The sequence below is a fragment of the Sarcophilus harrisii genome, chromosome 1 (genome assembly GCF_902635505.1).
Source record: "Sarcophilus harrisii chromosome 1, mSarHar1.11, whole genome shotgun sequence".
Classification (NCBI taxonomy): Eukaryota; Metazoa; Chordata; class Mammalia; order Dasyuromorphia; family Dasyuridae; genus Sarcophilus; species Sarcophilus harrisii.
This window is the reverse complement of record NC_045426.1, coordinates 534,502,002-534,508,001: the sequence shown is the minus strand read 5'-3', so window position 1 is coordinate 534,508,001 and position 6,000 is coordinate 534,502,002.

The following is a 6,000-nucleotide window of genomic DNA, read 5'->3' as shown; positions in this document are numbered from 1 at the left end:
ATATGCCAAGATAAATTCTAAAGGGATATATAATTTAAACTTAAACTTAAGGAAGTTAGAGGAGCAAGGAAAAAAAATATCCTATGTACAAGAAAACAGTTCATGATAGAGATTGTCTCAGAAGATAAAACGGACAATTCTGATCATATACAATTTAAAAGTATATGCACAAACAGAACAAATGTAGTTAAAATTAGAAAGAAAAAATAGTTTACTGGGGAAAATTTCTCTACAGCATATTTCTCTGATAAAGTTCCCATTTCCACAATATATAAGGAACTGACTTAAATTTATAAGAATTGGTCATTCCTCAATAGATTAATGATCAAAGGATATGAACAGACAGTTTTCTAAGGAAGAAATCTTAGCTATCAACAACTATATGAAAAATGGCCAAATCACTAGTAATTAAAGAAATGCAAATTCAAGCAATTCTGAGATTCCATTTAACACCTTCCCAGACTGGCAGATAAAAAAAGAAAAAAATGGCAAATGTTGAAGAGACTGTGCAAAACTATCACTGTGAATTGGGTCCAGCCATTCTGGAACAATTTGGAACCATAACCCTAAAGTCATTACATTATTGCTCATATTCTTTGACCCAGTGATGCCATTCCTGGGCATATGCAGCCTAAGAGGATCACAGGAAGAGGGAAAAAACTTACATGAACAAAATTATCTAAAACAGCTATTATAATAATAAGATCTTGAAAATTAAGGGGGTGCCCATCTATTAGGGAATGGCTAAATATATTATGATATATCAATCAAAAGCAATGTTATTGTGCCATAATAAATGATGATGTTGACAATTTCAGAGGGAACCAGAGGGAAGAAGTCTATGAACTGATGCAGATTAAAGTGAGCAGAAACAGGAGAACAACTTATACAATGATAACATTACAAAGGAAACTAACTGGGAAAGACTAGAACACTTATCAATGAAATGACAAACCATGGTTTCACAGGACCAATCAAAATGCACATTTCATGAGAGAGTGGGGATGAACATAAAATTCAGAATGCTATAAATATTTCTGGACATGGCCAATGGTGTATTCTTTTGGCTGTGCATATTTGTTTTTAAGGTTTTCATTTTTTTGCTATTGTTATTTAATTGGGAAAGGATAGAAAAATGTATGCTCATTAATTTTTTAATCACATTTTAACCACTTCTTTTAAAAATGTTGCTGATTCTATTTGTGTAGCTAAAGCAGTGTTAAGTAGGGTAATGGATCCAAGAGATATGAGTTTTGTTTCTGACTTCAGTTCTATTTAGCCGTAGTCCCCAAATTCATTCAAAGACATCTTGGTGAAGAAAAGCTAATTATTTTTTTTTTCTTTTCACATTTTTTTCCTCTTTTAATTCCTTTTATTCACACATCCACTCTTATTCATTTGCATTCATTCTAAATCTCTTACCCTTTTCCTCTCTCTATCCTGAAACTTGCCTTATTACTACAAGGCATTAATTTATCTGGGCTTGAAACTCTTTTCTGAAGTCTAAAAGGAAGGCTATTGCTTTGCACTCAATTTCATTCTACTCTGTCACCAGACAGCTCTTTCCTCCTTATGTAAAGAAAAGGCTCTAGGATGGTTGACATTTTGGAAATAAGGCTGCAAAATCATATTCAAGGTTACTTTCTCAGTGACCTTTCTCTTTGCAAAAAGAAAGGGGAGAAAATATCAAAATAACAAATAGAATAGATGACAAAGCCAGTGAAGGCTTAAGTGATAAAACCAGGTTAGAAATATAGTTGAGTTAGCTAATATCTAGTTTTAAAGCATGTTTGAAAAGTCTTGGGATTTGTAAGACTGAAATTCATTTTCAAGAACCCTAAACTCAGAAATATTTAAATCAAGGAGGCATAAGTTCACTTAATACCAAATATAAAGATGCAAGATTTGTTGCATAATACATGAAACAAGAAGTGTAATGTTTTACTATTTTTTGAAGGGCTATGATGATATTCCAAAAATATTGTGCTATGTCTAAATCAGTTCTGAAGACAATAAAACACAGATGGTCAGATATACTCAGGATGTGTGAACCATCTTTGGAATACTTTTTAAAAAGGCATATTCTTATAAGTTGTCCTTAAATCCAAGGAGAAATAGACACAAATCCTGCCTCTGACAAATACTGACTGTAACCCTGGGCAAGTCACTTATTCCTTCAGTGTACTAGTCAATTCTATAATTTTTCAATTTGAGAATTGAAAGATTCTAAGTTGGGTTGGTAAAGGGATTTTATTCAGTTGGAAGTTCAGTATACCAATGAAATCACAGTTATAATATCTTTGTAATATTGTCACTATACTAGAATTAGAACTGAAACTTACTTTGCAGTGAATGAATTCAAGTTATAAGTGAAGAGCATAATAAAATTCTACTTGCTGTCTATATCTTTTTTATGAAGATCTAATAGTATACATGAAGGGGTGTCTATGCATTGTATTATATATTGTGTCAACAAGTATTTATTAGGTGCATAGCATGTACTAGGAACTGTGCCAGGCCCTGGAGATAAGTACAATGAGTGATCAATCCTTACTTGCAAGGAGCTTATATTCTAATGAAGGAGATGAGGACATTTATAAGTGTATACAGATCAAAGAGAAGGAAAATAAATAAAAGGTTATTTTCACAAGAGGGCACTAGCGTTGAAGGCACCAAGAAAGATTTCATATGGAAAGTGATACATGAGATTTGATAGTACAAGCTAGAAGCTATATATGTGAAAACATAATTAAAAAAAAATGAAAAATTGGAAATGCATTTCAACTGTTTGAATATGCATTTAAGACTTTTACTATTTCCCTCCAAAGCCACATGAAACCAAGCTGTGAACAGAGTCTAATGGAATGAAACCACTCTCCAGGTCAAGATGGACTGAAAAAACTTCAAGAAAGGTCATTCTCATTGGAGTGAAAATGGTGTTCAGTCCAGCTCAGACAGATTGTGGGAAAGCTGGTGAGAAGGCCTTAATCACAGCAAATCAGCATATAAGACCCTCAATCTTGACTCAGTAGAGAAGCAAATGGGGCAGATTCCATTCCCTGCTCAAGGGGCAAACTCTTGAGAAACCAGACTGTTTTTTTTGAAGAGAGCAGATAAAGTTACTCCCTGAAAACACAAGGGAACCCTATGCTTAAAGCCAGGGTTCAAAACTGCAAAGGAAGCTTTACCTCTGGAGCAGGGCTCCACCTTAAAAGTTAAAAAAAAAAAAAAAGAGGAAATACAAAAGGAAAAGGAAAGAAAATAAGCAAGAAACAGAATAGGACCTTGGCCACAGACATCTCAAAGAGTGGTATAAATTGGTCTCAAGCCCAAAAAAACCTTCTTGGAAATGCTCCTAAAGGAAGAAAAAATGAGACAAGAAATGAGAGGTATGCAGGAGAGAGTCAACAGCTTCAAAAACCAAAGAAAAAAGTTGTCTGAAAAAAACAATTCCCTAAACAGTAGAATTAACCAAATTGGGGGAAAAAAAAAATATATATATATATATATATACACACACATACACACACACACACAAAAGTTAAGTGAAGAAAATAATACATTAAAAACTAGAACAGAGCCCGAGTGGAAGCCAATGATTTTGAGAGACAGCAAGAATCAGTCAAACAAACTAAAAAGAATGAAAAAAAATAGAAGAAAATGTGAAATATCTCATTGAAAAAAAAAAAAAAAACAACCAACCTGGAAAATAGATGCAGAAGAGAGAGTTTAAAAATTATTGGCCTACCTGAAGGCCATGACCCAAAAAGAGCCTGAATAGCTTTCTACAAGAGATCTTTCAATAAAATTGACCCAATATTCTAGAAACAGAGGGGTAAATACTGATGGAAAGAATTCATGGATCATCTTTGGAAAAATGTCCCACAAGGAAAACCCTAAGGAACACTGTTGTGAAGCTCCAAAACTACAACCTCAAGACAAAAACACTGCAAACTGCCAGACAAAAACAATTCAAATGTCAGGGAGCAATAGTCAAGATTACTCTGGATCTGGCAGCTTCTGCAATAAGGGGTCTGAGGGCCTGGAATACCATATTCCAGAAGGCGAAGGACCTAGGATTATAACCAAGAATTCACTACCCAGTGAGATTCAGCATTATCTTTCAGGGTATGTGATGGAGTTTCAATGAAATAAGAGACTTTCAATCATTTCTATTGAAAAAAAAACAAACAAAACTAAACAGAAAATATAATCTACAATGACAGGACTCAAGAGAAGCATAGAAAGATAAACAGGGGGAAATGAATGTAATTTATTTTTTTATTTTTTATTTTTTAATAACTTTTTATTGACAGAACCCATGCCAGGGTAATTTTTTACAACATTATCCCTTGCACTCAGTTCTGTTCCGATTTTTCCCCTTCCTTCTTCCACCCCCTCTCCCAGATGGCAAACAGTCTTATACATGTTAAATAGGTTACAGTACATCCTAGATACAATATATGTGTGCAGAACCGAACAGTTCTCTTGTTGCACAGGAAGAATTGGATTCAGAAGGTATAAATAACCCGAGAAGAAAGACAAAAATGCAAGCGGTTTACATTCATTTCCTAGTGTTCTTTCTTTGGGTGTAGCTGCTTCTGTCCGTCATTGATCAATTGAAACTGAGTTAGATCTTCTCTTTGTCGAAGAAATCCACTTCCTTCAGAATACATCCTCATACAGTATTGTTGTTAAAGTATATAATGATCTCCTGGTTCTGCTCATTTCACTCAGCGTCAGTGAATGTAAGTCTTTCCAAGTCTCTCTGTATTCATCCTGCTGGTCATTTCTTACAGAACAATAATATTCCATAACATTCATATACCACAATTTACTCAGCCATTCGCCAATTGATGGGCATCCATTCATTTTCCAGTTTCTAGCCACTACTAACAGACTGCCACAAATATTTTGGCACATACAGGTCCCTTTCCCTTTTTTAGTATCTCTTTGGAATATAAGCCCAGTAGAAACACTGCTGGATCAAAGGGTATGCACAGTTTGGTAACTTTTTGAGCATAGTTCCAAATTGCTTTCCAGAATGGCTGGATGTATTCACAATTCCACCAACAATGTATTAGTGTCCCTGTTTTCCCACATCCCCTCCAACACTCCGTGAAATGCATATAATTTAAAGGTTAAACTGTTTACATCCTTAGATAGGAAAGCAATATCTGTAAGTCTTGAGAACTGTATGTTACTGGGACAGACAGAGAAGAGCATCACATGGACTGAGGATGTGGTTGTAAGTGGACTCTGATGTGGTAACAACAAAGAAAAAGACATTAAGGGGTAGAAAAAGGTCTGTACTGGAAAAAGAAGAAAAGGGAGGCATAATGGGAAAATTAGTTCACATTAAGAGGTGCAAAAGACCTATTAAAATTGAGGGAAGGGAGGGGGAATGAGTATTTTCTGAAGCTTGATCTCATCAGTTTGAGTTCTAAGTGGGAATAACTTAATCATTCAATTGGATATAGATATTTAGCTTACTCTATAAAAAAAGTAGGAGGACTAAGAGGAAAGAAATGGGAGGAAGGAGCTGGATAAAAGGGAAGGCAGAAATACTAAGGAAAAAGGTAAGAGAAGGGGGGGAAGGAGTGATAAAAGATAAGGTATTGGGTGGAGTGGCTTAAAAAAAACAATACTAAGAGGGGAGGGGTGATAGGAGATAAGATGGTAGGTGGGGTGGGAAAAAACAAACAAACCAACAGACACTTTCACTATGTCCAATATTATAGAAGTGAAATGCTTCATCTTACTTTTTTTGAGTTGAGGAATAACTAAAAGGAAACACATTCACATAAAAATGAACAAAACATGCTATTCTGATAACATAAGTAATTATTATAAGGTTAATATTCTTGTGTCTAATATTAAAAGGAAAAATATTAACTAAGGCATACACACACACGCACACACACACATCTACAAAGCCAAACTTACTCAACATAACTTATTTATAATTTGTCATTACATAGAAGCTCTTAAAAACATTTA